Raw genomic sequence first — 9436 nt, forward strand, 5'->3', positions numbered from 1 at the left:
CCTTCGCCAGGCTTTTGGAGCCATTGGGCTTAATAGCTCCTTTACAGGTGCGACCAAGACTTCTGCTTTCATGGCTATGCTGACAGGGCACCGCTTGGGACGAGCCTTTTCCACCAGAGATCGTGGATGTGCGGACAAAATGTTTGTCAGAGCTCCAGGTCCTATCTACCCTCGGCCTTCCACTTTACTTTCCACTGGCATCGCAGGACCCCACATGCATGACAAGCATGCCAGCCTTATCCTTACAGATCTGCAGTGTGTGTACGACACCGAGCGGCTGATGGAAGCTTTGCCGATCGGCTCCTCATGAGGAAGTCACGCATTTCACTGCTAAAGACGATTTAACTACCACGTTTAGAGCTCCTGGCGTGCCTTTTAGCAGCAAGAGTAGGGCATTACACCTGTAAAATGCTAGATTTCTCACCTTGTTCCGCCTCCTTCTGGACTGACTCAACTATCGCGTTGCAATAAATCGCTGCGGACGAGAACCGCTAGGTGACCTTCGTAAGGAACCGTGTTCGTGAAATAAAAAAAATGACGTTTACCAAGACTGCGCCTGGAGTAAGTGCTCGAGCGCAGACAACCCGTCGTACCTTTTAACGCCTGGAGTGGCAGTAATAGTTCTGACGCAAACCTGAAGACAACTGGCCTCTGAATGCGTACGCTGGCCTTGCCAGCATGACCATTTGACCCGCCAGCTGCCGTCCGTGTGCCCAAGCACAGTGTCACAGCAAGCGGCCCATCCACCTAACCCACTTTTGAACATCGAGAACTACTACTCTCTACTAGACCACTCTGAGTAACAGCCTCGATTATGAGGTTTATTTGCAACGCTTTGAGAAGTCAGACAATCTTCTGTACCGCTGACCCTGCTAGAAATGGAAAAGGGTGAGCGGTACCGGCTCCGGCTGGTGCAGAAAACCACGTTATCATCCGAGATCGCCGCACGCAACGCTCGTCGGAAGTGGCCATCAGGCTCGATCATCCTGACTCTGCGGCCACATATTGACGACAGCGGCTTTCTCAAAGTTGGAGGTCACCTACAAGAACATGATGGGCGACAGCAACTTAAACATGCAATGCTGTTGCCAAGTGAACACTTACACGGCCGTTGTAAACGCAGCACACTTCTGTCTGCTGACGCCGGAGTTCATGTTACGCTTGTGTAACTCCGGTGGAGATTTTGGATGTTGAAGAGGAGGCGAATCGGCAAGAAGGTTCTTCGGTTGTACCTGCCATGTCACCGCCGTCGTTTTGTTCCCGCGTCGGCACCGCCGTCCGTATTACAAAAAGACCGTATAGCGGAGTCGTCACCTTTTGACATCGTTGGGTAGATTTGTGTTTGGGCATTTACGTCCGCTTTACATGACATTCTGTGAGATCTACGGTGCCGTTTTCTCGTGTGCGGTGAACCGCGCTGTTCACATTTAATTAACCTCCGACCTGACGGCACGAGAATTCATCTTCGCCTTTTGTCGCTTTAGGTCCAGATGAGGCACCCCATTAACAGTGTATCCCGATAACGCCAGGGCGTTCCGAAGCTCTTCAAAGCAGTTCTGGTTGCTGCTCAAGGAGACCGTCCAGAGCTACGTCAGTGCTTGCCGGATATACTGTAAATTCATCGCTGAATGGGCTGCTTGGTGGGGTGGTTTCTGAAAACGCGTCATACAGACTATAAATGATGAATTAAAGTGGTGCCTTGGAATAGATAGTCTCGGTACCAAGAGGTCCTCACTGCGCTGGATGAGGCAGAAAGGATTATCACCTGCCGCCTTCTAACGCAACTGTGCGAGGACAGTACTGATGCAGTCGCAGTAAGCCATCAAATGTTTTGATTGCAAAGCATTCCGTTGGAATACCAGCATGTAATGCAGACTGCCTGCCTTGCTCGGCCGCGCATGAATTGCGACGGCGAGTGAAGTGCAGAGACGAGGTTCTGACCCGACAAGGGAAACGCTCGCAGGATGAATATTTTCTTCTGCGCTCGGCTCATTACTGCGCCCCTCCCCGTCGTCATTGTCGGAACTGTGAATGGGTGATTTTTGGATGGCCAATTACGCCAACGTGCTACCACTGAAATAGAATCTCGGCAGAGTTATCGAGGCCTTCTAAGCCAGAGAAGGCGTTGAGAGATATTTCACCATCACCTTCACAAGCGGCCACCAAGTCAGACGGGCTGCACAGCGCTTATAACCCTTGGAGGAGGATGCCCACTGCTAGGAATCGGGAACATGTAGAGGTTACCGCGGCAAAGGGCATGGCAGAAAATACGGCGTTCTTTAACAAGGACCGAAAAGACAAATACGAAGAGGGCGGGCAGCAAATGCTGCGGGTGAACACACAATAGAATAAAAAGAAGTTGTTCGATCTTGCACAAAGGCAGTTGGCCTCTTCACTGTCCCTACAGTCTCGTTTGGCCTACATACATTTTCTTACAATAGTGCTAAGTGGAATACACGAGGCCGTGAACATCCTCTACAAATCGGCTTTCGCGCTTAACACAGAAGTACTGCATTGTTCTTTTAGTTTTGTTGACTCTGATACATATAGCAGAAAACGTTTTAGGCGCAGAAAATACAACTCTTACACTAGCTCGTTTTCCCATTTTTTTATATTGTGGGATATCCGATGCATGTAAGGAGTCGGTATTCATTTATCACGTTTGGTACGTTCAATAGCTGCCCTTTCATCTTTTTTAATTTCTGGGGTGTCAATTTTACTACGGATGGTAAGAGCTGCTTGGTGTACACCGCTATGAGAAGCCGGACGACCTATTTCCAGAAGCTATCCTACATCAAGGGAAAACATGAGTTCTTTAGGGCATTTTAAAACACATTGTTATGATAGACCTTTTCACGAGTTTGAATGAGATAAAAAGTTGAATCAAAAGGTAGAAGCAGTTTTCTGGTGCGTGGGCCGTACGCCGAGGAGATATGATTGCGCAAAAAATAAAGCTGGAGATATAAATATCGAGTAGTTTTTTCTACGGGTAGTTCAAAAGGTAAAGCCAAAGCCTTAAGATTTTTACGAAATTGACCTACCTCTAAAACATTATCTATTCGAGACCCGCCTTCTCGGTGTCAAAAACTAATAAAAAGTCAATAGGGTAACAATTTCTTTTTGTTAATTTTGGGATTTTTATTTGGTCGTGCAGGTTGCAATCAAGGTGCGCTTAAAAGAGCTAACTTAAAATAAGGCTTTGCAGGATCCGATACAAACTCCGTTATACCTAATGTAGAGCTGATCATTCCAAGCTGCAAAGGTTCAGTTTAGGTACATCGTTAAAAGCAATAAAATGTTTGTACTGATACACCTGTGCTATTTAGAAATGCGACGGAATTGTACTTGTCGATGCACTCATCAACACAAAGCAAAAGTTCCCGATGAGGTAAAGAGAAATATAAACTGTTTACGTTGTAGCAGCAGTGCAAAGGACAACAAAGCACCATTCTGAGGCTGATTGCATGAGTCTCGTGGCACGTGCAGTCAGTACTCCTAGGTACTCCGAGTGTTCGTCCTTGTTGTTCTGTCGCTACGCGTTTTCATCGACTCGTGGTGCCACAGAATTGGTCACCACGGATACCTTACATGGCTGAAGACAATCACAGCGCTTTGGATGGCCACTCGGAGCCACCACTGCCGATGACAGCCATAGAACACCCTCCGCCGAGCAGGGTGACCCGACTGCGCTTTCCCTCCAGCTTCCCCAGTAGTGCCCTGATCACCCACATCTCTGGCTCACCCAGGAAAGCAGCCGGTTAACCATTGCACGCATCACAACGCGGAGACAAAGATTCAATCACTTCGTCTCTGCGCAGCCTCCCGAGATCGCAACCCATGCTCACGACTTGTGTCACCACCGGCAACCACTCCATTTGACATCCCTATAAGTGAATTCATCAAGCGGACGACAATGCGGGAACTTCGACGGTTCCGCTTCTGCAACTCGAAAAGCTAGGTGATGCAAGCCCTCATATCTACTGTGTCTCGTTCAGCATCTCCTTGGTAAAAGGAAGCCACGTTAAATCAAGTTTTGCTTAGAGAGCTTTTTCACAAACACCTCCGTCCGGATGGTGCTTGCGACATCGAGCAGTTTATACATTTATCAGCTGGCCCAACTTGCCAACTCTGTTATGGGCGTATCAGATTCTTTCGAACGTTCTATGTTCAACTTATCACTCCCGAAATGTTCCGGGCACACTAACGCAACCCCCACAACGCAGTGGTCGCCAGCACTGCAGAGACTGCGCGAGGAGTCTATGGTAAAATCGCAAAGCTATCAGATGAACTAGCCGCTCGCTTAGCCTAGCGCCAGCCCTCTTTCGCGGCGTCCGCTCCTTTTCGTGCCGTCGTTCGCTCTTGCCATCAAAGCAAGGCGTATGCTGGTATCACAACAACTTTGGAGCAACAACAGTGCGAAATTGTATGGTCCCAGCACTTTTCAGGAAAACTCACCGGCGCACCACTAGAGGCGTCGAGTGGTGTTGGCTGCGATGTAAGCCGCTTGTGTTTTGTTACGGACAAAACCAGCGGACTGCGTTTTCTCGTCAACACCGACGCTGACGTCATTGTCATACCGCCCTTAGGCATGTTTAACAAGCGGAGTCGAGCCAAAAGGAGCTTACAAGCCACCAACAAGGCTATCATGGCGAGCTCCGGAGAGCAATCGCTGTACCTCAGCATTGAACTCCGAAGAATATTTCGACAGATTTTTGTTATGGGTGATGTGGCCAATCCAATTCTGGGCGCAGACGTTCTGTGTTTGTACCCATTGTTAGTTGACATGAACAGCAAGCGCCTCATTGATGCTACCACACACCTCTCTACGTTTGGTATAGCTTAGAAGGAACCGCTCTTGGCGGTCACAGGCACCTCGTCAAATTCGGTCTATGACAAGCTTCTTGAGGAATTCCCGCCCAGTCTGCGACCGTCCGTCTTCCTCCTACCCGTGTGACATGACATCCCTCACAACGTTGTCACTACTGGCTCACCCATTCACGAGCGAGTTCGACGCTTACCGCCTGATGGCTACAAGATCGGAGGTGGCGAGTTTGAAAACATGATTGAGCTCGGAATCGTTCGACTGTCGTCAAGCCATTCTGCATCCCCGCTGCACATGGGGCCAAAGCCGTCACCGGGAGAACATCGTCCAAGCGGGGACTACGGGTCTCATAACAACGCCGGTGTTCCCAATCGTCAGCCCCTTCCGCACATGAAACACTCCTAAGCACTACGGCCTGGGGTGACCATTTTCTCCAAGACCGACCATGTTAAGACGTAATATCAGATTCCTGTGGAGCCGTCGGATATTCCGAAGACGGCAATCATCACGCTGATCGGACTTTTTGTGTATGTGCGCATGCCTTCGGGCCTCCGAAACGCAGCACAAGCTTTCCTCCGATTCATTGACACCGTGACCTGAGATGTACCTTTCTGTTTCGCTTGCATGAATGACTATGCTTTTTTTAGTAACAACGCAGAACAACACATCCTGCACCTTCACCAACTCTTGAGTCGCCTTGCCGAATACTCCCTTATCGTCAATACAACAGAGTGCGAGTTCGGTGCTCACGAGCTGCACTTCATCGGTCACCGTGTGGACAAGAATAGAATTCGCCCCTTCTATGCAAAAGTGGAAGCCATCTAAGACTTTTCGCAGCCATCTTCCATAAGCAAGCTCCGCGCGTTTCATCCTCTCCTAATTTTTTACTGCCGTTTTATCCGAAACTGCGCCACCGTCCTCCGACCATTTACAGACATGCTCAAAAAAACACACCAAAAGCATTTCCACTTACTTGGTCTGCAGAAGCACTAATCACTTTCGCGAATGTCAAGGCCAACCTATCCCAGTAAACCCCTGCCATCCATCTGAGACCGGGAGTTGAGATTTTTTTAAATGACTGATGCATCTGACTCTGCAGTCGGAGCTGCCCTGCAACAGTTTGTGGACAATGCCTTGTGTACGCTTGCTTTCTTTTCCGCAAGTTGTCACCCACGGATTCGCGCTACAGCACCTTCGGAAGATACCTTTTTATTTAAACAAGCTGTCCTTCAAAACAATAAAGCCCCGTTCTTTGTCCGAGGGTAGCAATGATAGCGCGTTTGTCCTCAAAAACGACTCCGTCTCCCTAACTGGTACACGACATTTCTTTTTTGTCACTTTAGGAGAACAACCACTCCTCTGGGCACGCACTTGTCAATCTATGCATCGGGAGCCAGCCCAGACACTTGTCTCACCAGGCTGAGCTGCTTGGGCGCTGTCTTTCCTGGTTAGATGGCGAATTTGGGCCCTCTGCCTAGAATACGGTGGATGCGGTCCGGAAGAGTAAGGTCTCCCTAGGTTCGACACTGCCTTTCGTTGGATTTCGAACCGTACGCACACAGGTGCGAAGTTCCAAAATTGTGTGCAACCACAACCACTCAGCCGTGTAGTCCGCAAGAGAACTGAAATCCCGCCACTTCCTCCCATCTCGGGGTTGTTCAGACGGTTCATGAAGGTGCAGATACACGGATTCCCGGTATAACCGTGCTTACCTATTCCACTCGTACTGCACAATCTTGCAGGCTTGTTCTTTATACTTTTGTGAAGGGGAAAAGTCACCAAAGAGCAGCACGACTTCAAAGGCAGCCACCTCGTCCTTAAGTGGTAGGAAATCGTACGTGCGGGGCTATACCAATAACACCAAGTATAGCAAAGACATGAATATTTATTCATCCGCAGCAAAAAAGGCACAGCAAAAACAGAAACCGCAGGTTCTGAGCAGTGTTTAATCAATGAATTTCGCTATCAACTGACGCTGATCAATCAGCAGGGCTCCGCTGAAGGCTTGATGGGTGGTGGTGGTACCGTTGTGTCCCTCAGTTGCGAGCTGAAGTTAGCACCTTGCCCGGATTTTTCAAAGCCGATTCTTGGAGTGTCAAAATTCGCTGTAATCAACATGGCTAGGGTAGTTTCCTTGCTCGCTGGAACTGGCGTCAGAAGTGTTTCCTGCTCCATTGAAGACCATTGATGGGCAGTGTGTCCAAGAATAAAGGATCCCCTGGGTTACAAGTGTCTTCAGTACATGCACAGTGTGGCGTCAACCACTATCAGCAGGTGCGTAGGGTGCACGCTATACAGTCGCACCGAGGTCGTCCCCATTTGCTAGCCGAATTCACTAGTCTTTCCGAGATTTAGAAGACACAATCCGTCACTTGGGAGGAAATCTCGGTCGGCGATGTAGCTAAGGCAATGCTATGATTGCCCAAACTTCCTCTGGCCCGTGGAATGATGTGGATGAGCAGTGCGCCAAGCAAGAAGGAGCACCTGACTTCTGGGTAACAAGCAGCGTTGAGTACATGGCGTTGTGACCACTCTCTCTGTAGTCGCACTAATGTCGCCAGATTTTTCAGCTGAACTCTGGAACGCTGCCGAGATTTGGCGGAGACAACCCCCTGGAATTGAAGAAGTCATGGTCACCTACCTGGCCAGCGCAATGCCGTTTCATCACCAATAGGTTGTATTAGTGGTCTCTGGTTCGTCGAATGTAGAGGATGGGTAGTGCGACGAGCCAAAAACGAGCACCTCCGTTACAAACAGAACAGAGTTCATCCTGAGTGCGGTGTCGAGCGCCGCTGGGTAGTCCGTCAAGTTGTGATTGTGTAGTCGCACGATGTCATCAGCAGTTATCAGTCGAGCTTCTCAACATTGCCAAAATTAAGCACCGCCAATTCATCATAAAGCCGAAAGTGGCGGTCACCGACCTAGTTAGGCAGTGCCCCTGCCCGTTGGCAGGGGTGTTTTTTTATTTTGCTGGTCCGGCGAAAGCAGTGGATTAGAGGTGTGTCCATTCAAGATGAAGCCCCAAAGATACAAGCAGCGCTGAGTACATGATCTGTGCAGTGTATAGCTAGCAGTGAGCATGAACGCACAAACACATGCACATGCACGCGCATAAATTTAAGTATGTATGTATGTATGTATGTATGTATGTATGTATGTATGTATGTATGTATGTATGTATGTATGTATGTATGTATGTATGTATGCATGTATGCATGTATGTATGTATGTATGTATGTATGTATGTATGTATGTATGCATGCATGCATGCATGCATGCATGCATGCATGCATGCATGTATGTATGTATGTATGTATGTATGTATGTATGTATGTATGTATGTATGTATTATGTATGTATGTACGTGTGTGTGTATGTATGTATGTATGTATGTATGTATGTATGTAAGAATTGGCAGTCACAAAGACCTCGGAAGGATAAGGGGATGATGTAGTAGGTCAAGATAAAGAATTTGGAAAATAAGAAAGTGGAGAAAAAATGCCGGCCAGGTGGGATCCGAACCCACGACCTCCAGAATACCGGTCTGGTACGACCTCCAGAATACCGGGCTGGATTCCACCTGGCGGGCATTTTTTCTCCACTTTCTCATTTTCCAAATTCTTTATCTTGACCTACTACATCATTCCCTTTGCCTTCTGAGGTCTTCTTGACTGCCAATTCTTATTTCTGTCTTATTTTCAACAAGCCCGTCATTTCCTATTCTGATTCGCTGTATGTATGTAGGTATGTATGTATGTATGTATGTATGTATGTATGTATGTATGTATGTATGTATGTATGTATGTATGTATGTATGTATGTATGTATGTATGTATGTATGTATGTATGTATGTATGTATGTATGTATGTATGTATGTACGTACACAGAAATAAGGCTTGGACGTCAAGACAACCTCGGAAAGCAAAGGGGAGAAAGTGGTAGGTCATTGAAACAGATGATGACTGCAGATAGACCGAAAGACAGTGGAGAAAAAATGTCCACCCGGCGGGAATTTTTTCCCCACTTCATTCTTGTCTTTCGGAATTTGTCATCTGTATCAATGATCTACCACATTCTCCCCTTTGCTTCCCGACGTTTTCTTGACTGCCATCCCTTATTTCTGTCTTAATTCAATGAGCCTCTTATTTCGCTATCCTGATTCGCTACATGCATTGTCAGGGTCTCTGTTCTTATAGGCTTGGTATAAAAGGTAGCTTAAAAGGGTTCAATGCTGGTCGACCAGTATTGACATGTATATTCTTGAGTTACGGCCCGGGGGTTGAAAAGAATGTCTCCTTCACCCCGAGTAGTCCCTGTGGCACTGGCTACCAGTCCCAAGCACCACAAATAAAATACGTTCACATAAATACCCGAGAAAGTTGAGGGATAACGGCCCCACGGGTAGCCTAGTGGTCATCGCACTAGACCCGTAGTTTATATCCCATCCGGCGGGCCTTTTTTCTCCACTTTCTTTGTCTTTTCAAATTCTTCATCTGTTTTATTAACCTACCACATTCTCCCCATTGCTATCCAAGGTTTTATTGACTGCCAACCTTTATTTCTGTCCTCATTCAATCAGCTCCTCATTTTCCCAATCATATTCGCTGTATGTA

This window comes from Haemaphysalis longicornis, unplaced genomic scaffold, assembly GCF_048455015.1.
Source record: "Haemaphysalis longicornis isolate Haplotype H1 unplaced genomic scaffold, Haemaphysalis longicornis Haplotype H1 scaffold_5, whole genome shotgun sequence".
Classification (NCBI taxonomy): Eukaryota; Metazoa; Arthropoda; class Arachnida; order Ixodida; family Ixodidae; genus Haemaphysalis; species Haemaphysalis longicornis.